The 22654-nt window shown below is 56.0% G+C and overlaps 4 non-coding genes across 4 annotated transcripts; 1 reads left to right on the forward strand and 3 right to left on the reverse strand.

Annotated features, from left to right (window-relative positions):
- Positions 1 to 2161: 2161 nt before the first annotated feature.
- Positions 2162 to 2233, forward strand: TRNAK-UUU. Its single transcript has one exon. It is a non-coding gene; the product is annotated as a tRNA-Lys (tRNA).
- A 14262-nt stretch (positions 2234 to 16495) lies between these two features.
- Positions 16496 to 16567, reverse strand: TRNAQ-CUG. The gene has a single exon. It is a non-coding gene; the product is annotated as a tRNA-Gln (tRNA).
- Positions 16568 to 18275: 1708 nt separating this feature from the next.
- On the reverse strand, positions 18276 to 18357 carry TRNAS-UGA. The gene has a single exon. It is a non-coding gene; the product is annotated as a tRNA-Ser (tRNA).
- A 2888-nt stretch (positions 18358 to 21245) lies between these two features.
- Positions 21246 to 21318, reverse strand: TRNAK-CUU. The gene has a single exon. It is a non-coding gene; the product is annotated as a tRNA-Lys (tRNA).
- Positions 21319 to 22654: the final 1336 nt, after the last annotated feature.

Below are 22654 nucleotides of genomic sequence, written 5' to 3' on the forward strand. Positions count from 1 at the left end.
CTCCTCGAGGGAAGAGGTGTCATGGGGGTATCACAGTTCAGATGCCGGTGCCCCCACCCATGTAATGAAGTTCCCACCACCCTGCTCTGTGTTCGCTGTGCGGGAGAGAGCAGCATCCACGGCAGTGATTTGCTCCTGGCTGCCGGAGCAGAGCAGCAGGCTCAGCTGTCAGAACTTCCCAGAGCTATGAAAGGGAGGGGCCCATGGCTCTGTAGCAGGAATGCAGGGCAGGCGAGTTCACAGCGGGCATTGTGGGATACTGGAGGAGGCCATTTATGGTGATATAATGAACAGCAGCGTCTACAGTGACACTCTCTCACTTTAAGTTTGCTGCAAAAAGCTCCAGACTGCTCATCAAATTCGTTTTATTTTGTCACCTAAACAGGGCAGTGTTGTCACCAGACGTGGCATTGCAGTGTGTACACCAGCCACAAGTTGCTGACCGAGGGAGCGCTGTGTGTTTTTCACACACCTGAGCAATATAATTCTGCTGAAATAACTTTGTAGTGCAGACCTGGCCAAAGATTCACTCACATACAACTTGTAAGGGAAACATCACCTGCTCCTCTGCTTTGCAGAATCCAAACACAAGCAAAGCTTGTCAGGCCCCAGTGGAGATGGCAGGTAGTCAGATGTGGGCAGACAGTGTGTTTTAGCTACCAGCAAGCACTATGGTTTAGCTGGCTAAAGCATCTGTTTTGTAAATAACAGATCCTGGGTTCAACTCCCAGTGGTGCCTTCTTGACTGGTTGTTGGGGCACCTGCTATTGGCTACTGTCAGAAGACAAGATTCAGAGCTAGATGGACCTTTGGTCTGGCCCAGTGTGGTTTTTCTTATGGTTTAAATAACACTCACAGGCACTGATAATAGAGTTACTGAAAGTTTGGGAGTTAGGAGCGGGTAGGTCAGTGGTCCAGTCCCCACACAGATGACCCCCTTCCTCTGGGACAGGGGCAGGTCTGAGCTCTCACCCAAATGCTCATTGTGGCTGCTAGAATCTGTGGGCAGCTTGTTTAGTTTACGCCAAAGGTTGAGTCCTGCTTTGTGCACCGTGTGTGAGAATAAAAATCCTAAACCGCCCTTTGAAATAACGAATGCAGCAGGACGTGTTATTGTCCCTGCCCCAGAGCAAACAGACCAATGGAGAAATGCCGTCGAGTCCAGGGTAATACTCCACTGCCATTTTACCTTTTTTGTTGGCTAAACTCCTTCTTCTCTGCCCGGCCCAGGCTGTCCTCTGCCTCAGCTGCTGCTCCCGGCCTGCTCTAGAGTCAAACATGCAGGGCCCCCAGGGGAACAGAGGCTGGGACAGGGCAGCAGCCTGGGCTGGGCTGGGAAGATGCTGGGAGTTCTCGTTCCCTGAAAACTGGCCTGGCTCCCTTCTCAACAGCAAACAAATCAATTCCACGTCCCCTCCCCAGAAAAACCAGCCTGGAGCCAAGGGCAGCAGGGGATGATTCCCTCCAGTTCCCACCGAGGCAGGAGAGAACCCAGGGTGTTTCTAGCAGAGTTTACGGAACGGACGTGGGGAAACCAGCCTTTAACAACAGGCAGTTCCAGTTTAAGCTCAGTGTTTTTAACAATTTCTACAACATTAAATAACCCTTTAATCGTAGTGTCACCTTCCATAAAATTGCTTCAGCCTCCTAAGTGCCCAACTAAACATCTCTTCAAATCCAAGGAAGTGGAGATCAGTCAATGTTCAGAGTCATCCCACAGAAAAGAACCATGTTGTGGTACTTACTGGCCCCATCATGTGGCCATGGCCTTTCCCTCCTCCTCCAGAGTCAGAATGTGATCAGCTCACACTGAGGGGGTGCAACACCCCTCCTTGGTCTCTATGCCAGAGCTCCTATCAGCTCAGCGTCCTTCCCGCAAGAGTTGGCTGCTGAGAGGGTTGCAATGGGGTAAATGAAGGCCGAGGAGGATTGTTCCTGCTGGGTTTTCTTTGTGTTGCTCTGTGATCCTGCTGGAGGAAGCATCATTTATGTTTGTTTCAGTGGCTTGGGTTGGTCTCAGGTTGTGACCCTGAGTACAGGGATTCCTGCACTTTCTGCTCTTAGCCCCTCAGGGAGTGGACAATGGAGCAGCTTCAGAAATTGGATAGAAAGTAGCCTGAGAAAGTGTAACATAAGTGAAAAGAAAAACAGTATCATCACCTCCCTGGTGGTCTAGTGGTTAGGATTTGGCACTTTTACTGCCAAGGCCTGGGTTCAATTCCCAGTCAGGGAAAAGTGACTTTAAACCAAAAATACTCCAGTTATTCTTCACTTGCAGTGTAAACAAATCCGTAGTATTTTCCTGATTCCCCCCATCTTCCCAGTGTCTCCATGGCAGGGCTGGCTCCAGGCACCAGCACAGCAAGCAGGTCCCTGGGGCTGTCAATGGAAAGGGGAGGCTTCAGCCTTCTCAGTCCCTCTCGGAGGGAAGGACTTGCTGCCAAAAGTGGCAGAGGTAGAGCTGCCGCTGACTGCAGCTTTTTTATTTATTTTTTTCCGCTTGGGGTGGCAAAAACACTGGAACTGGCCCTGCTCCATGGAAGACAATTTGTTAAATCCCAGATGAGTGGAGTTAAATCAGTTCTCAGCCTGAGTCCTTAGGTCTTAATCCTGAGGATATTGTCCCACCGTGGGGCCATTTCCCTCCTCTCTTTCCTAGGGAAGCACAATTTTCCTTGCACAGACACAGGAACAGCAAGATCTTTCTCTGTCCCTTGTGCAAAGCAGGGGGCCAAATTCCATGGAAACAATGGACAAGCAGGGGGCCCTGGGCACATCCAGCCCTGGCCGTGAGATGTTCCCTCCCCTCTTTCTTTATGCCCCTGTTGTTATTTCATGGATTGTCTGGGATGGGGGAAAAGCTGAGTTCACTCCAGGTGGAGGGGAAAAAGGACCCTGAAAATCTCAGGCCCCAACCCCTGCTACCAGGATCACTGAGGTGCTGGGAATCTGCATGGGAAAGGGACTGTGTGAATTGTCAAGGTGGGGAATGAATAACAATCTACAACTAGATCCACCTCATTAACCACTGACACAGGCTAATCCTGCCGCAGATAGAAGGGAAACTGGGAGTGATTCTTTGCTGTGCAGCCATGGAAACAGTGACCCAATTGCACCGCAGTGAATGTGCTGAGGAAAGCTGGACTTCACAGGCAGGTGGAAAGAGCAGATCCTAGAAACACCTAGAGCTCCCCACAGCACTTCTGCCACCAGGGTCAGGTGCTGAGTGACTCACAGTGCCCCCCTCCCCCCAACACATTACCTTCCAGTAGGGGGTGGCAGCACCCCCCACCCAATGCAGGGGAAAGGGCTGAGTGTATCTCTGCGCCCTGAGTCCAGGGCACCCACTCTCTCTGCCCCACACATAGAATCTGGCCCTGCTGCAAAGTGACCCTAAGAAGCAGCAGCCTCCAGGATAGCAGGTTTGGCCCTCAGATCAGGGAATGTGTTCCCCATGCTGCTTTTAGGCCACTAGGTGCTCTGGAAACAGGAGGGCTCTGAGTGCAACTTATAGCACACATGACCCATCTGAAAATGTAGCTCAGTGATAGAGTGTATGTTTTACATGTATACGGTCCTGTGTTCAGTCCCCAGCATCTCCAGGTTCTTTTCACGCTGCTACTTTGCTCATGCCCAGCTGGGATGTGGTCCAGCAGTCTCCCTGCAGGAGTTTTAATCCTGCTCAGTGAGGGGCAAGTGCCAATTGCATGGAAGGTCTGGGGCGGTTTCTGCTCCGAAGTCACCTCGGTACATGTAAGATTCCCACCCGCTGTGTTGCTTGGGACAAGGGTAGATGAGAAGGGCGAATCCTCCAGCACTGGAGGGAAAGGTCCCATCTGCACAGACTGAGAGGCCAGGAAACAGAGGGGCAGTCAGTGCTCAGGGAGGAGAGAGGTCAGTGATTTACACCCAACAGGGGACACTGTCTTTTTGAGTATCACAGGGGTAGCTGTGTTAGTCTGGATCTGTAAAAAGAGAGAGAGTCCTGTGGCACCTTATAGACTAACAGACGTACAGGAGCATAAGCTTTCGTGGATGAATCCCCACTTCGTCAAATGAATGGAGTGGGAATTCTGTGCCTGGCTAGCCAACTACAAAAGCAGTTTCTCCTCCCTTGATGCTCACACCTCAACTGCTAGAAGAGGGCCTCATCCTCCCTGATTGAACTAACCTCCTTATCTCTAGACTGATTCTTACCTGCATATTTATACCTGCCCCTGCAAATTTCCATGACATTCATCTGACGAAGTGGGGATTCACCCAGTGATGAGCTGCCAAAATCTTAACAACGGGTTCCCTATAAAAAGTTCTGATTTAACAACGGGTTCCCTATAAAAAGTTCTGATTTAACAACGGGTTCCCTATAAAAAGTTCTGATTTAAGGGATGTTCATCCACTCATTATATTCAGCAGTTCCTGGAGCTTCATAGAGGACAGAAGATGCTTTTGTGTGGGATTTAAAGCCTATTTCAAACCCTTGGAGGGAGAGCCCTATAGGTCTTGGCTGCAGACTGAGTTCAAATAGGCAAACGGGGATATTTGCAGTAACTGTATAACAGATTGAGGAGGATAACTGGGGAAGCTGAGAAAATAGCAAAATGAGAAACCCTTGGAGACAATGCTGAAGACAGTCTCTGGCTCAATGTCCACCCAAGCAACACCCAAGGAGGAGTCCACTCAGCGTCTGACAGAGAAGGATGTTCCACACGAGCAGCCCTTCTCAGCCTGTGGATTGCTCACCACCTGGAATGAGTTGCGGATTAGCTCTGGCTGAAATCCACCATTGCACCTTTCACAAAGGCCAGGCTGTCCACATCCACAACAACATGAGCACCACCTTGTTCAAACAACCTGTCATCAGGATTGATAACTGTGTCCAAGGAAAACTTGTACTGGAATCCAGAGCAGCCACCTCCCTCCACCTGCAGCCTGAGAAACTCAGACCCTTCTATAATCTCCAGCAGCCTCTTCACACAGCTGTTGCTGAGGTAGATCTGTCCCTCGCTAGAGTCAGACACTGGTTGCCCTGGCTTAGAAGAGGATGATGCCCACTGCACCCTGATGCTTGGTACATAGGCTCCATTCTGAGAACAGGGTGGTGTTCTCACTAGGCGCAGTAAAGTAGGAGAAAGGCTGCTGCTGCCAACTCCTGGCCCGGCACCGGGCCCTAGCGAGTCCCTGCGCATTATTCCTCTGGCAGGGTCACACTGCGCGGCGGAGCTAACCACGCCCTCGGCCCGAGCCCTCTCCAGGGGGCCCCCCCCGGGAACGGCCGGGTCAGGTGCCGCAGCGGGGCTTGGCGGCACCGCACACTCTCTGCACGGCAGGGGCCGGGTGCTCAGGCGAGGCTCCAGGAGTGGAGCTGCAGGCGCTCAACAGCCGGGCGGCGCGGGGACGGCGATGCCGCCCCGGCCGTGCGGCGCCCCCCACACGCGCCAGGGACGGAGAGGGGACCCCAGGCTACTGTCCTAGCTCCACCCGAGCCAGTAGGGGGTGGCCTGCAGGGCCAGGCGGCGGCTCTTCTCCCCACCTGGGCAGCGGGACTCGGGAGCAGCCGCTGCTGCAGCTCCCACTGCCGCGGAGGGAGGAAGCGGCCTCTGGCCAGGCTCGGCAGCTGCAGCTCTGGCGCCCACAAACCCCCCGAGTCTGGGCCTGCTGCGGGGACCCAGCGGGCACACTGCGCGTGCCCAGCCCCTGGCCAGTCGTGTCTGGGCTGGCTGCCCAGCTGTTGCAATGCCGCGGGCGGCCCCGGAATAGGGGCAGCAGGCCCCAGCCCCCCCAGGTCCCACAGGGGAACGAACGGGGCTGGGCTGCCGATGCCTCCGCCGCGGGATTGCACCAGCTGGGCAGCCAGCCCAGACGCAACTGGCCAGGGGCTGGGAGCAGCGTGCGCGCTGCTGGGTCCCTGCAGCAGGCCCAGATTCGGGCCCGGGCGCCACGTGCTTGGTCACGTCCTCCCCCCGCGGCAGTGGGAGCTGCAGCAGTGGCTGCTCCCGAGTCCTGCTGTCCAGGTAGGGAGAAGGGCCGCCCCCCTACTCTCCCTCCAGGTGCCAGGCCGGACTCACACTCACCCTGACTCCATGCTCCCCTGCGTCTCCTGGGCATGGCATGCTTCGTAAGAGGCGGGGATTTGGGGAGGGATCCAATGGGGCAGTGAGGGAGCGGGGATTTGGGGAGGGATCCAATGGGGGAAGGAAGGTGCGGAGTCGGGGCAGGGGAGGGTGCGAGCCCTTTCGGGCTCCGGAGCCTTTGCTTGTTTGCCCAGTGTCCCGACCTAACATTGGTCGGGATGCGGGACAAACAAGCAAATATCGGGACGTCTGGTCACCCTATTCGCAATGGTTCGCGCGAACCGTTTGCTAAAATTAGACGCCGGACAGAGAACTTTAGCATCCGGTTCTCTGTCCGGCGTCTAATTTTAGCAAACGGTTCGCGCGAACCGTTGCGAACCGTCTGCCGCTCACCCCTGGATTCACCCACTAAAGCTTATGCTCCAATACTCTCTGTCTTTTTGAGGTGAGTGCAGCTTGCTTGGGATGGTGCTGACGATGGATAGAAAAAAGGCTGGAGTCAATGACAGATGAGACCACAGAAGGGGAAGGGGCATGGCAGCCTCACAGAAGGTCCTGGGTGCTCAGATGCCCCAGTTATTGCACCCTGGCCTGTCACAGAGAGAGAAAAGACGTCGAGGGACCCAGGCCCCCTACAGTGATCCCATGGACAAGAACCTGGCTGGGAGTGGGGTGAAGGTTCCCTCTGGGCAAAGGGGAGCTGAAATCCCTCAGTGTCCTGGAATTTAAGCAATGGAAGCTTCAAACCCTGCACGTGTGTGGGCTGAGGTGCGTCAGCAGAAGGTTGGGCTGGACAGGGGCGGCAGGTTTGTATAATTTTTGGTCGTTCCAAGAATGGGACCAAGTCCTGCCCCACCCCACAGCTGTGTAAGGCTCTGGGGGGGAGTTTGGGTGTGGGAGGGAGAGGGATTGGGCTCTAGGAGAGAGTTTGGGTGCAGGGTCTGAGATCAGTCAGGGGTTTGTGCTGCAGCAGGGTGTGGGGGGGCAGGGTCTTGGAGAGAGTTTGGGTGCAGGTGTGGGGTCTGGGTTGGGGGTGCAGGAGAGGGTGAGGGGTGCAACCTTTACCTCGGGCATCTCCCGAAAGCAACCCGCACCCCCTTCTGGCAGCAGCCCCTAAGTGGGAGGGCAGGGGACATCTTTGAGCATGCCTGCCCGCAGACTCCACCCCTGCAGCTCCCATTGCCACAGTTCTCAGAGTTGGCTCTCGGGGCGGGGGCAGCATGTGGAGACCCCAGCCCCCCACCCCAGGGGCCGCAGGGACTTGCCAGCCGCTCCCGGGAGTGGCGTGCCACATGGAGCGAGGGTGGGCAGGAAACCGCCTTAGCCCCCTTGTGCTGGTGGTGGTGGTGGCAGGGGTCCTCAGGCTCTTTTAAATTGCCCAGGGGCAGCAGGCGAGACCAGGGGGACACTCCCAAGGGCCTAACGTTGCTTTGCACAACAATAAATCTTGGAACAGGACAGAAATGAAATGGCAGCAGAACCTAAGGAATTAAAAGCCTCTGGATTCTTGTGTGTGCACTGACTCTGAATGGAAACTGTAATTTGACTCGCTTTGTGTCTGCGGCTGGTTTAAAATATCAAAGCAAAATCATTTCAGTGATTGTGACCCTGGGTTTGAGGAGGCTTTGGTCTTATTAAAATGTAACTAGCATGTTACACTTGTGTTTTTAAAGGTGGCTTCCCCATGCGATCCCAAGTTGTTCTTCCCACAGCTGGCTGATGGGGGGCAGCAGGGGATCTCCCCAATCTGGGGGAATCTCTCTGGGTCCCACTGTTAGTTCTCCATCCTTTCTCCCCCTAATCACAGACACCCCTCCCCTCCCCATTATCAGTGTTTTGGAGCGACCCCTCCCTCCCCTTATGGGATACAGACTCTCTGTGACAGAGACTGACTGGGGCTCCTCTCTGCACGGCCCCAGTGGGGAAGGAAAGAGAAGGGGTGGGGCATGGCAGGGAGGCGGGGGGAGAAGACGGGCAGGAGTCAAATGGGACTAAACCAGAATCGAGGAGATTTTCTTCCTGTTAAAATGTCCTGGAGTCTCATCACTGAAAAGCTGCATCTTGAGTTAGGTTTGATGCATCAGCCTTTCAATTACCAGGCAACGGTGTGAACCCCAGAGACTGATAACTGCCTGCTTCCCAGCTTTCTCTAAAAAGCACCTGCAGTGGTGCAATTGGTTGGTATAAAAGGGGCTACTGCTGGGGTTATGAGTTCAAGCCTTGTCTGAAGCACTGGTGTTCATTATTTATGTAGTTTTCCCAGCTTGCTTTGCCCAATGCATAGGGAAAGGAGATTGAGTTTTAACATGTGGCAGTGGGTGTACAACTTGGAAACATCCCCCCTGTGCTGCCATTAGCTCCAGTACATTATTCACTGGCAGGGATAATTGATTTATTTGCTCCTGTGAAAGCCGCCAGGACAGGTCTGTGAGCACCAGATCTCCCTGCTTTTTCCAGCACACCCCTGGCTCCTTCCCCACCCCAGTCACTGCTGTAGGAGGATCCTATATGTACTGAGCCTAAACATTTCACTGGGCCTTCTTAGCACAGTTGGCAGCATGTCGGTCTCATAATTTGAAAGTCTCGAAGCTCAAGCCTCAGAGAAAGAAATGGTTCTGTTTCCTGCTTTGGATTTTCTAAAGGAATTCAGAGAAAAGAAAGTAGAGGAAAGTGGTTTTTAGACACCCTCCCACCCATCTAACACACAGAGGCTTTTCCAAGGCATTAGCTTTTCCTTCTCTGTGCAGTTTGTATTCTCCATAGAGCAAAATAAACCAAAAACATGCAAGTCTAAGCCTAATACAGTACAAAACTCAATACAGATAAAATCTCACCCTCAGAGATCTTCCAATAAGCTTCTTTTGCAGACTAGACTTATTTCTTGTGTAAGCAGAGTCAGGATGAGATCTACCCTGACATCTGGTGGTACATTATGAGGAGTGGACAAAGGAATTTTAGGAATGTGCATTTGCATTGGTAAACCCACTCCACTTAGCATAACACACAGCAGCCTGGGATGGTTATTTTCACACTGTGGAATCCCCAATTTCTTTGTTATTGGGGCAGGAAGGAAAAAAAAGTGCTGTTACCTTAATTATGTGAATGAGGAACTATGAGACTGCTTTATGACAGAAATGACTCAACCTACATTAAATAGTATTTGCTAGACAAGGGACATGGGTTCCAAAACCCAGTGAAGGGAGAGAGGCTGGGGACTGGTGTGTGTACCTGATGGTATGGGTCCTTTTTGAGGGCCTGGAACACCAATTGCACATTCTCCTTTCTCCACTGTTAAAGAGCAGAGCTAATTTTGAATCCTTTAGGAGTCCATCTGGAGGCTGCTGACCTGAATTCACGTTGGGCCAAGGTGGCACTGTGGCTCCTCTACTACAAGTTGAAACCACTAAGAGCTGAAATCACTAAAAGAGCTAAGCTTACTGAGCTGAGATCACTGAGTGGGGGAGCCTGAAGATCAATCGCTAAGCAGCTGGCAGAGCGGAGCAGTCTGCAGCACATTGGCGCAGCCCGTGGGACAGTAAGCAGTGTGGCGCAGTTTGCGGGGATGGCTGATGCGGTTCACGGGTTGGCTGGAGGAGCGGCACAGCTGGTGGAGTGGAGCCAGTCGTGGTGAAGGCTGCAGCAGAACTCCACGGAGAAGCGGGGCAGTCGGCCCTGGCCCACGTAAGGTGTCCCTTAACACCCTGTGTGTGCCCCCACCATTTCCACCCAGGCTGGGGGGGGTAAAACTCTGCAGATAAACTTTTGAACTCTGGGGTGGCACTGACCAGAGACAGAGACTCTTGGGTTGTTGGACTTTGGGGTGATTGGACTTAAGACTCTAAGGGGGAAAGGACAGTGCCAAATGTGCTTGGAGGTGGGTTTTTTTGCTTATGGTTTGTGTATAGTCCTGGTTGTGGTGTCTCTCCAACGTGATGCCGCATTGTTTCCCTCCTTTATTAAAAGGATTTTGCTACACTCGGACTCTGTGCTTGCGAGTGGGGAAGTATTGCCTCCTAGAGGCGCCCGGGGGGGTGGTAGGTAATTGTCCCAGGTCACTGGGTGGGGGCTTGAGCCAGTTTTGCATTGTGTTATTGAAACGGAACCCCTGGATACTGAACCCGGCCCTTGTTGGTGCCAGCTCAGAGGGGCAGAAGGGTTACACTTGTCTGGGCCCAACCTTTTCACCTGGTATAGCCCTTGTTCCAGCTCAGGTGGTAGCTAGGGGATGTCTCATGACTGCAGCCACCTTTGTTCTGTTCCACCCCCTTATACAGCTTTGGTACAAGGCAGGAATTTTTTCTCTCTCTCCTGAGGAAGAGCCCCAGGTTTAAGATGGATTCCTGTACCAGGTAACATGGTCACATGTCCTGTGAGACCCCCAAGCCTTCATTCTTCCTGGCCTGACTCACAGATGGTGCAGGACAGAGCCATCTCCAGTCAATTGTCCTGGTTAATGGGAGCCATCAAGAGTCCAAACCACTATTAATGGCCCTCACTTTGCATCATTACAACAGGACCACAGAGTTATAGTTCATATTTCTAGTTTCAGATACAAGAATGATCGGTTCATACAAATAGGATGAACACACACAGTAGATTATAAGCTTTGTAATGATACTGCACAAGAGACCGTTTGCATGAAGCATGTTCCAGTTACATCATATTCACACTCATTAGCATATATTCATAAAATCCTATGGAGTGCAACGTCACAGCAGGGAAAGGGTTTTCCTGCGGCACCTGGGAGCAGTTGAGTTTCATGTTCAGGCTGTGGTATGAGTTCCTCCAGGTTTCTTGTAAGCACACAGGGACCTTAGCGGGTGCTCTCGATACAGGAATGGCCCAGACATGATAAAGTGATGGGGATTGCATTTTCCTTTTTTATTTTTGTATTTCCAATGACATTTCTGTTTGTGATTTTGTTTTGCTTTGTATAACTGTGTTTTCTCCTGGATTTGTTATTTAACTAAAAAAAGAATAAGGCCTCAGGGCACCGGATGGAGGAGCAGGCTGGGGCTAGGACTGCTAAGAGAGCGAGAGTAGCAGGTTTTCTGTATTGTTTCCTGTTCTCATTTTCTTGATTAGTTTCTCTTCTGCATGGAATTTGCTTCTTTGAAACATGAGCCAGACTAGCTCAGTTGGTAGAGCATCAGACTTTTAATCTGAGGGTCCAGGGTTCAAGTCCCTGGTGAGGTGAAAAGTAACCTTTCCCTGTTGGATGTTTCCCCCAGAACTGATGAAGGCATCTCTCCAGGATGTTATTTGAATCACTTTTTCCCCCCAGGAATTCACCTTTCACAAGGAAGGGCCATGTACTGCCTGGGACTGAAGGGGAAACTTCCTCACATGCCCACTGGCCTTTCACAGTCTGGATTAAGAAAGGCCTCTGGGAGGTGCAGCAAACTGCTGCATGACAACTTGGTGAGCAAATGCAGGGCTGCCCACACAGGGTCATACACACCAGAGCTCAGCAGAGGTCTGGGGGTTCCCTATTGGTCCCATGGTGTAAGGGCAGCACTCGGGACTTTGAATCCTGCAATCTGAGCTGAAGTCTTGGTGGGATCTGAGGACAATTCCTGTGCCACAAACCCTGCTTGGTCTTCCAAGGCTCTACCTTGCTCTCTCCAATGCCATGAATGCCTGTCTTTCACCCGCTAGCTGTTGTGACTTGAGCACAAGAGGGGATGTTTGATCCAGAAGCCTGGCCATGCCTGGAGTCCTGTAGGTAGGGATACAAGCTCCATTTTCTGAGAGTCCTGAAGCTGGGCTGCAGCCTGGCCTAGCAGGCAGCCCTGTTGGTTCACCTACTGGCCCAAAGTCACTTGGGAGGTGTTGGTGTTCCCCAGGGATGCTGAAGGGCCTTAGGGAGGGAGGCTCAATACTCCCCCCTATCAGTCAGGGCGGAAGAGGAGGGCTGCAAGAGTGGGCAGGTTGATGGCTGGGCCTTCTAGCGTTCGGTTGGGGACGAGGTGAGGAACGCGAACCGGGAGAAATGGTTGCTGGCCTGTGAGGAATGGCTCAGCCAGTGGCGGAAGTGGACCTTGTCATTATCTACAACGTTGTCATGCTCAAGACCCATCTGTGGGGAATTTCCTCAGCCATGTATTTCCCCCTGCTCCACGAGTGCTGCTGAGACCGAACACGATGGCCTTCCACTTCTTGTGGGGCCATAGGATGTCCCTACCTAGTCAGGAGAAGTGCGGCTTTTCTGCCGTATTAGAAGGGGGGTTGGGCCTGGTGGGCTTTGAAGCCTTTTACGGTTCTACTGTTTTGTTTTTCAATTTTCAGTGGTGGCTCAGCTGGAGAGCAGGTCAAAGCCCAAAGCCCTGCCCCCGCCCCCCTCGCTCCACCCTTCCCCCAAAGCCCTGCCCCCCCGCTGTGCCCTTCCCCAAAGCCCTGCCCCCCCTTCCCCCGAGGTCCTGCCCCCGCCCCCAAAGCCCTGCTCCTGCCCCCCCTCACTCTGCCCTTTCCCCAAAGACCTGCCCCCACCCCCCAAGGTCCTGCTCACACTGCCCCTAACCCCGAGGTCCCCCCTCACATCGCCTGTTCCCCCTAATCCCTGCCCCTTTCCCTGAAGTCCTGCCCCGCCCCGTCCCTTCCTCCAAGGCACCACCCTCGCATTGCCCCTTGTCCCCAATACCCCACCCTCACTCTGCCCCTTCCCCCGACTCCCCACTCCCACATTGCCCCCCCAATACACCCCTCCCCTGCACCCTTTCCCCAAGGACCCACCCTCACATGGCCCCTTCCCCCGAGTTCCCGCCCTTGAGCTTCCCTTTCTCCTCGAGACCCCGCCCCTGCACCGCCCCTTCCCCCCTGGAACCGCATGCCTGCACCGCCCCTTCCCCCTGGGACCCCGCCCCTGCACCGCCCCTTCCTCCCTGAGACCCCGACCCTGCACCGCCCCTTCCTCCTGAGACGCCGCCCCTGCACCACCCCTTCCCCCTGAGACCCCGCCCCTTCCCCCTGAGACCCCGCCCCTGCACCGCCCCTTCCTCTCTGAGACCCCGACCCTGCACCGCCCATTCCCCCCTGGGACCCCGCCCCTGCACCGCCCCTTCCCCCTGAGACCCCGCCCCTTCCCCCTGAGACCCCGCCCCTGCACCGCCCCTTCCCCCCTGGGGCACCGCCCCTTCCCCCTGAGACCCTGACCCTGCACCGCCCATTCCCCCTGAAACCCCGCCCCTGCACCGCCCCTTCCCCCTGAGACCCCGCCCCTTCCCCCCTGGGGCACTGCCCCTTCCCCCTGAGACCCCGACCCTGCACCGCCCATTCCCCCTGAGACCCCGCCCCTGCACCGCCCCTTCCCCCCTGGGACCCCGCCCCTGCACCACCCCTTCCCCCCTGGGACCCCACCCTGCACCGCCCCTTCCCCCCTGGGACCCCGCCCCTTCCCCCCTGAGACCCCGCCCCTGCACCGCCCCTTCCTCTCTGAGACCCCGACCCTGCACCACCCATTCCCCCCTGGGACCCCGCCCCTGCACCGCCCCTTCCCCCTGAGACCCCGCCCCTGCACCGCCCCTTCCCCCTGAGACCCCGCCCCTTCCCCCCTGAGACCCCGCCCCTTCCCCCCTGAGACCCCGCCCCTGCACCGCCCCTTCCCCCCTGGGACCCCACCCTGCACCGCCCCTTCCCCCCTGGGACCCTGCCCCGCCCCTTCCCCCTGAGACCCCCACCCTGCACCGCCCCTTCCCCCCTGGGATCCCCACCCTGCCCCGCCCCTTCCCCCCTGGAACCCCCACCCTTCCCCGCCCCTTCCCCCTGAGACCCCCACCCTGCACCGCCCCTTCCCCCCTGGGACCCTGCCCCGCCCCTTCCCCCTGAGACCCCCACCCTGCACCGCCCCTTCCCCCCTGGGACCCCGCCCCTTCCCCCTGGGACCCCGCCCCTGCACCGCCCCTTCCCCCTGGGACCCCCACCCTGCACCGCCCATTCCCCCCTGGGACCCTGCCCCTGCCCCGCCCCTTCCCCCTGAGACACCTCCCCTGCACCGCCCCTTCCCCCTGGGACCCCGCCCCTGTCCCACCCCTTCCCCCTGAGACACCGACCCCGCCCCTTCCCCCTGGGACCCCGTCCCTGCACCGCCCCTTCCTCCCTGAGACCCCGTCCCTGCACCACCCCTTCCCCCCTGAGACCCCGCCCCTTCCCCCTGAGACCCCGCCCCTGCACCGCCCCTTCCCCCCTGGGACCCCGCCCCTGCACCGCCCCTTCCCCTGGGACCCTGCCCTCACATTGCCCCTAGACTCCGCCCCTGCACCACCTGTTCCCTCTAATCCCTGCCCCGCCCCTTCCCCCTGGGACCCTGTGCCTGCACCGCCCATTCACCTGGGACCCTGCCCTCACATTCCCCCTAGATCCCACCCCTGCAGCACCTGTTCCCTCTAATCCCTGCCCCTGCATTGCCCCTTCCCCCGAGACCCCACCCACATGCTTCCCCTTTGCCCCGAGACCCTGCCCTCACAGCGCCTCTTCCCCCAAGTCCCCAGTGCCACACTGCCCATTTCCCCCTGAGTCCCCGCCCCCACACTGCCCCTATGACCCCACCCCTGCACCACCCATTCACCCGAGACCCCGCCCTCACATTGCCCTGAGACCCCACCCTCCCACTGCTCCTTCTCCTGAGACCCTGCCCCTGCACCACCCACTAACAGGCCAGACCCCGGCGGGGGAGGGGGAGAAACATGCTGTGCTCTGCCACAGACTTCCCGAGTGTCCTTGGGCATATCACTCAGCCTCTCTTCTCCCGTCCAGGAAATGGGGCTGGTGGCGCTTCCCGCCCTCGCACGAGCTGGGACGAGAACTACCCTGTGAATTAGGAAGATGCTCCCAGTCCCCCTGCTCCCACCTCTAGACCCACCTCTGCTCCCAGAGCCAGGGATAGAACCCAGAGGTCCCAGCCCCCTCCCTGTTCTGACCACTGACCCCCACTCCCCTTTTAGGCTCACTGCCATTTCTATCCACCCACCCCACCTGTCCATCCCTTTGCTTCAGGTTTCTGGGGTGTCACCCCTGCTCTGCACTCCCCCAGTGCAGCCACAGGCCTTTTTCCCCCAACCACACATCCTCTCCCCCTCATGCTGGATCATCTGCTTGGCCCCCTGCCCCCTCTCGGGGTGTGCTGTGCGGCGTGGCTGGGGATTGTGCAATGGCCCAGCACCAGGCAACGCAGAACGTAAACCACAGGCCCTGCCCCACCCCACCGGAGCTGTCCTCCAGGTGCATATGAGCCCAGCACCTTGCATCTGTGCTCTCCTGCCCCACGAGGGGTGAGCTGCAGTCCCCACCATGCTCTGCAGCAGAGAGAAGAGTCAAGCCAACCAGCCCATTTAGGATGGGGGAATCAACACCCTTTTTTCTGCACAGCCACTGACCATCAGCGGGATTCCTCCTCCCTCCTGTGCCTCAGTGCAACTAAATCTCCGCACCTAGACAGCTGGTCCATCCGCTGCACCCCAGTCCCCCGTACCTAAGCCTCCCTGCCAAAGCCCTGAACCTGGCTCCATAGAATTAAGTCTCACATCTCGCTTGGAACTCGACTTCTTGTGCCCAGAGAGTCTCAACCCCCCTCAGTAGATGACCTGAGTCTGAGAAACACAGTGTCCGTCTTCTCTAAAGAAGTACTTGGAGAGCATTTTCTAGTGTGACCACGTGGCCTAATGGATAAGGTGTCTGATTTTAAATCAGGCAGTTGAGAGTTCAAGTCCCTTTATGCTTGTGCAGTTTTACCTTTGTGCTGAACGTCCTGCTCCCTTCAGGGCTGGAACCTCTTCTTGGCCGCTCCGGCCAATGCTCTGGCTTCAGCTAGAGCCCTGGGAAGGAGTTGGGGGTTGGGTGTCACAAAGGCTGGGGCATGAGTCCCAGGTGCTTCCAGTCTCGCCTTTGCCCTTCCTGACTTGCCAAAGAAAATGGGCAGCTCCACTTCCAAAGTGAGCACCTGGAGTGGGAACGGTCAGAGGCCCCACCAGGGGGGCTGGCCCTGCTTTCCTACCCTCTTCTGATGTTGGCCACAGAGCATCAGCAGCCGCCCTGCATGCTGGCCTGTGGGTGGCCTTCAGTGGGGTTCAGCATTGCAGGGAGCAGGCTGGCCCTGTGGCTGTCTGCTGGCCACACATAGGCATGGTCCTCCCCTCCTCTTGCCCTGGCCTCCGCTGCTTTTAAGCCTTCCCTTGGAGCTGTCAACACCAGCCGCCTCTGCTCTAGGTGCCCAGAGGAGGAGAGGTGCTGGGCTCCCACCTACCCAGCCCTGCTTCCTTCAAGCACAGTGGCAAGTGCCAGACTTGTGGGCACCAGGTGAAGCCGTGAGAATCCCAACCCTCAGGTGTCAGTTCTAGAGCCCTGACCCATCCAGCAGGAGGGGAAAAAATTGCTCTTGCAGAGCTGGAGACAGGGAAGTGGAGCAGTGTGAGCTCCAGGGCTTTACCACAAGGTCCCACTGAGATTTGAACTCAGATTGCAGGATTCAGAGTTCTGAGTGCTGCCCATTACACCATGGGACCAGCTCATGCTGCCTTCTCTGGCCATCAGTGACCCTCATGGGGCCGGCTCATGTAAGGGACTGTTGGCCCCTTACTAAAGCTTAGTGGGGGTTTTGGTTGGCTAGTTCCCAGCACCAATAGAAGGGGGAAGGGCCAATGGGAAATCAGGACCCTGAGACTGACAGTCCCCAGGGGCAATGGGGAGAGGCCAAAGCTCCAAGTTAGCCGCACTGACAGGCCAGGCAGTGTAATGAGGGAGTCACCAGGCCAGGGGTCCCATCCCCCGTGGGAGCTAGAACTGCCTGGGCCAGAGTGGGGCAGAGCTAAGGAGAGAGCAGGAGCCCGAGAAGAGCCAGGGAGCAGAGCTGCACAGGTGTAGTGCCAGAAACTGCTCCCTGTAGGACTTTGCTACCTGCAGCAGTTACTGAGACCTGAGGTTGTTCTTATTTGCTGACTTGTCCAAATTGGCTAAAACTTGACAGTGGTGGGGGATGGAAGCATAAAGGCTTCGTCCTCCAAACGACCCTGCCTGGTGTCCATCTGTATCTATTACCTCTTAACACAGGATTGTAAAAAATAGAGTGAGGTCATTTAAACATCATTTATTTTGCAGCTTCATTTACTGCACTAACAATGTAGCATCCTGACACCAATACTTCTGCCCATGTGCCCTGTGGGTTGGATTCATTTTAGTGGGATGTGGGACATGTGCAGGATAATTTAAACTCTTAATTTCCTTATGGTTTCCCTGCAATATACTTCTCTGCTGGTGCGATTTCTGACCATTGCATGTCTATTGTATTTATTACAATAGCACAAGTAAGTCACACAAGTGACATAGTCTAGGGGCTTGGCTACACTTGCAAGTTAGAGTGCATTAAAGCAGCCCCGGGTGCCCTAACTCCTGAGGTGTCCACACTCGCAAGGCACATGGAGCACCTGGGCTCTGCAGCTGGAGCGCTCCTGGTAATCCACCTCCATGAGAAGCATAAAGCTCACTGAGCCCTGCTGAAACGCCCTGGCATCACTGTGAGTGCGGATCTCCCTCAGCCTCCCCCGCAATGCTGGTCAGTTGTATTGTCACTGTGATAGTCAGTGCTTCCCTTCAGGGCCGGCCCTAGAGGGGTGCAGGGCCCAGGACAAATCCTCCCTTTTCTGCCCTGTCCCCACTCCACCCCTTCCCCCAAGCTCCCACCCCGTCCCCTCTATTCCCATCCTGCACCTTCCTGCCCCATTCCTCTCCCGCCCCCACCTCTTCCCGTCCCTGCTCCTCCCCCTCCCCGCCCAGCGCCTCCTGCACCCCACTGAACAGCTGATCACTGGCAAGTGGGAGTCACTGAAGGGGAAGAGGAGGAGCTTGTCAGCAAGGCCTGTAGTGGGGGGGGGGGGGTGGAGCTGGCTGCCAGTGGGCGCTGAGCACCTATTTTTCCTCTGTTGGTTCTGCAGCCCCGTAGCTCCCAGGGAGTCACTGACTTGGCTCCTTTCACACTCTAGAGAGAGGAGCAGAACCAGGGCTATGGCTGATCTATGGGGCACCAGGTGAGTTGCAGAGGCTTTAGGTGCTGAGAGTTTGCCCGACCCCTCAGGGACACAGTGTAAGGGGGTGTCCCAGGGATCTCGATGAAAGGAGCAGAACAGGATTTACTTGGGGTGGGGAGAGAATTGAGAGTGTCTCAGGGGGTTGTACAGAGGTATTGCCCGGGTGAGAGACTGGCTAAAACACAGGCCTCACTGTGAGCAGGATTTGAACCTGCACAGGGGAACCCTATTGGATTTCAACTCCAACACCTTAACCACTCGGCCATCACAGCTGTGAGTACAAAACTGCCCCAATGCCAGAGAAACTAGTAAAGAATCACAATGCCCAGGCGTGAAGTCATCTGAACTACAGAATTCCCACCACAAACCTGGCTCCCAAAGCACAGGGGGGATTTGGGGTTTGTTCTCTTTGCTTAGCCATGTGCAGTCGCACAGAGAGCGCGTTTAAAAGTCTCCCGTCCCACAGAGCAGGAATGGGAAATGATTCTCAACTTGAAGCCTGACGTAGGGTGACCAGACGTCTTGATTTTATCGGGACTGTCCCAATATTTGCTCTCCCCCCGACACACATTCTAACCACTGGCCCCCACACCCCTCCCAGGGCTGGAGATAGAACCCAGGAATTCTGACCACCAACCCCCCTCCCCTGCTCTGACCACCAGACCCCACACTCCCCTTTTAGATTTTAGGCTCACTGCCTCTTCTATCCACCCACCCCACCTGTCCATCCCTTTGCTGCAGCTTTTTAGGGTGTCACCCTTGCTCTGCACTCCCCCAGTGCAGCCCAAGGCTTTTCCTCCTTCCAACCACACATCCTCTCCCCACACTGAGTGGATTAAGTACATCTTCAGTGGGGGTTAGGCAAGGCAGGGACAGGGGCGGCTCTAGGCATTTTGCTGCCCCAAGCACAGCAGGCAGGCTGCCTTCGGCAGCTTGCCAAGTCGCAGGACCAGGGGACCCTCTGCAGGCAAGCCGCAGAAGGCAACGCTGCCTGCTGCCCTTGCAGCGACCAGCAGAGTGCCCGCAGTGGCTTTCCGCCCCAAGCACGCGCTTGGCATGCTGGGGCCTGGAGCCGCCCCTGGGCAGGGAGCAGGCTGGCTGGGTGTCTTTGTGGCTGTCTGCTGGCCACACATAGGCATGGTTCTCCCCTCCTCTGGCCCTGCCCTCATTTGCTCTGTAGCTTTTAAGCCTTCCCTTGGAGCTGTCAGAACCAGCCACCTCTGCTCCAAGTGCCCAGAGGAGGAGAAATGTGTTGGGCTCCAGCCTGGGACTCTGCCTCCCTCCTGCCTAGCCCTGACTATGAAGCCTGGCCCTGGCCCTCCTTCCTTTAAATGCCATGTGGGCAAGAGGTAATGTGTTGCTGCAAGTGAAATGGCCAAAATTGTGGGCCTCATGTGAAGCAGCAAGAACCCCAACCACCTGGTCAAACCACAGGCATCAGGGTAACACATTCTAGATCCCCAACCCATTGTGGCCATCACAACCCAAGACCTGGCTCCAGTGGGTGAGTCACCCAGCTGGAGGGGGGAAGACTGGTTCTTGTACAGCTGGAGACAGGAAAGTTGAGCACTGGGAGCTCCAGGGCTTCACCACAAGGTCCCACTGAGATTTGAACTCAAATTGCAGGACTCAGAGTTCTGAGTGCTGCCCTTTACACCATGGGACCAGCTCAAATTTCCTTCTCTGCACATCAGTGACCCTCACGGGGCTGGCTTGTGTAAGGGACTGTTGGCCCCTTACTAAAACTTAGTGTGTGTGTGTGGGGGGGGTTGGTTGGCTAGTTCCCAGCACCAATAGAAGGGGGAAGGGCCAATGGGAAATCAGGACCCTGAGACTGACAGTCCCCTGGGCAATGGGGGAGAGGCCAAAGCTCCAAGTTAGCCGCACTGACAGGCCAGGCAGTGTAATGAGGGAGTCACCAGGCCAGGGGGTCCCATCCTCCGTGGGAGCTGGAACTGCCTGGGCCAGAGTGGGGCAGAGCTAAGGAGAGAGCAGGAGCCCGAGAAGAGCCGGGGAGCAGAGCTGTACCAGCCAGGGAGAACCAGAGCAGATCCGTGCTAGGAGCCGAGCCGCAGCAGCACGAGCCGTAGAAGCTGCCCAGGGAGCAGATCTGTGCTAGGAGAAGAGCTGCAGCAAGCGGAGCCAGAGGAGCAGCCCAGGGAGCTGGAGGCAGAGCCGCAGCAGCACTGGGGCTGGAGGTGGGTGCAGTGAGCAGCGTGGGAGAGCGAGGGGGACCCTGGGCAGAAGGCCCAGTGCAAGGAGATGCCACCCATCAAGAGATCTTGCAGGCCAGACTTTTGGGGGTGGGGGGATCATATCTCCTACATGGGGGCTGACACTGGGGACAAGGGGCCTGTCACCTAGAGCACGTGGCCACTGCCAGAGCACGTGTCCAGCCCGTGGTGTCCCTGCAGCACAGCCAGGGCCTGGGGAGGAGGCCTGGGACATGTGAGGGAGAGACTGTGACCTGCCCTGACCCTCCAGAGACGCTGGTTGTGATCTCCCTGCGCCACAGAACAGGGTGACGTGTTTTCCTTTCCCATCTTTCCTTATGTTTTACATTGATTGCTGGGTAATAAATGGTGTTTGCTTGAAGCACATGCAATGAGGAGTGGGTCAGGGAAGTGCCCAGAGTGGAGACACTGTAGCCCTGCTCAAGTGATCATGACAAGATTGGGGGTCATCAAACCCCCCAGGATTCCTGGGCCCAGCCTTGTTGGGGTTACGAGGTCTCTGCCACACAGGAGAGTAGAAAGAGCCTCCTTGGGGTCAGGCAGCCTCTGGGTAAGGGGGTGGGGACTCAGATCCTTTCTCTGGCCAATTGCACCAGGGTCATGTATGAACCAGGGAAGCTCCCCACAATAGTCGGACCTGAACCCCCTGTACACTTGTGCTCTGTCCTCATTGCTTCTCTGTCTCTCTTCCCCCCATCTCTGCTGCTCCCTCTCTGGGCTTTCTCAGCACCTGGCCCCACAGCACTTCCTGGCAGCCAGAGACTGCTTGTTCTAGGCCTGCTCCTGTGGATGTGGCCTCTCTCCTGCTTCCTGAGGAAAGGAACCTTTCCAGGAAATGGCCACAGTTTCTGGGAATCCGCATGTGGCTGGTGGACAGCACCAGGAATCATTTGGCTCCTGGCACACAAGGCAACTTAAAAGCTGAGTGCCCAGACAGGGGCTTGAACCCCGGGCCCTCAGATTAAGAGCCTGATGCTCCAGCAACTGAGCTACCTGGGCGTGTTGAAAAACATCTTCACCGTTCACCACAAGAGTGAGCAGGCAGGCAAAAGAGAGGCAAAAAAAGTCCCCAGAACCCCTCCTCTTTTTCTGCACAGCCACTGCCTGTCAGCAGGATTCCTCCTCCTCCTCCCTCCTGTGCCTCAGTGCGACTAAATCTCCACACCTAGACAGCCGGTCCATCCGCTGCACCCCAATCCCCCATGCCTGAGCCTCCCTGCCAAAACCCTGCACCTGGCTCCAGAGAATTAAGTCTCACGTGTCGCTGGGAACTTGACTTCTTGTGCCCAGAGAGTCTCGGCCCCCCTCAGCAGATGACCTGAGAAACACAATGTCCATCTTTTCCAAAGAAGGGCTTGGAGGGGTTTTTCTCATGTTACCATGTGGCCTAATGGATAAGGTGTCTGAGTGTGGATCAGAAGACTGAGGTTTCAAGTCCCTTGGTGGTTGTGTTTCTGCAGTTTCACTGTTGTGCTGAACGTCCTGCTCCCTTCAGGGCTGGAACCTCTTCTTGGCCGCTCTGGCTTTAGCTAGAGCCCTTGGAAGGAGTTGGGGGGTGGGCATCACAAAGGCTGGGGCATAAGCCCCAGGTGCTTCCAGTCTCGCCTTTGTCCTTCCTGACTTGCCAAAGAAAATGGGTGGCGGCCCGGGCTAGCATGTGCGCCTGTCCCTGTGCTGGAGGGTACTTGCTACATAGTGTCTTCGGAGCCTGGGTGTTTCTCTGCTTCTCGCCAGCTCGGAAAAGCCTCTTGGGGTTATATCTCCTGCCCCACTGCAAAAGTGAGCACCGTGAGTGGGACCAGTCAGAGGCCCCACCATGGGGCTGGCCCTGCTTTCCTACCATCTTGTGATGTTGGCCACAGAGCATCAGCAGCCGCCCTGCATGCTGGTGACCTTCAGTGGGTGTTTCTCATAGGATCTAATCACATCAGCCACGCCATCAGGGGCTCGTACACCTGCACATCTACCAACGTGATATATGCCATCATGTGCCAGCAATGCCCCTCTGCCATGTACATTGGCCAAACCGGACAGTCTCTACGCAAAAGAATAAATGGACACAAATCTGACATCAGGAATCATAACATTCAAAAACCAGTGGGAGAACACTTCAACCTCTCTAACCACTCAGTGACAGACTTAAAGGTGGCGGTTTTGCAACAAAAAAACTTCAAAACCAGACTCCAAAGAGAAACTGCTGAACTTGAATTAATATGCAAATTAGATACAATTAACACTGGCCTAAACAGAGACTGGGAATGGTTGGGTCATTACACTAATTGAATCTATTTCCCTATGTTAAGTTCTCCTCACACCTTCTATGGGCCATCTTATT

The sequence above is a fragment of the Mauremys mutica genome, unplaced genomic scaffold (assembly GCF_020497125.1).
Source record: "Mauremys mutica isolate MM-2020 ecotype Southern unplaced genomic scaffold, ASM2049712v1 001323F_np12_obj, whole genome shotgun sequence".
Taxonomy (NCBI): Eukaryota; Metazoa; Chordata; order Testudines; family Geoemydidae; genus Mauremys; species Mauremys mutica.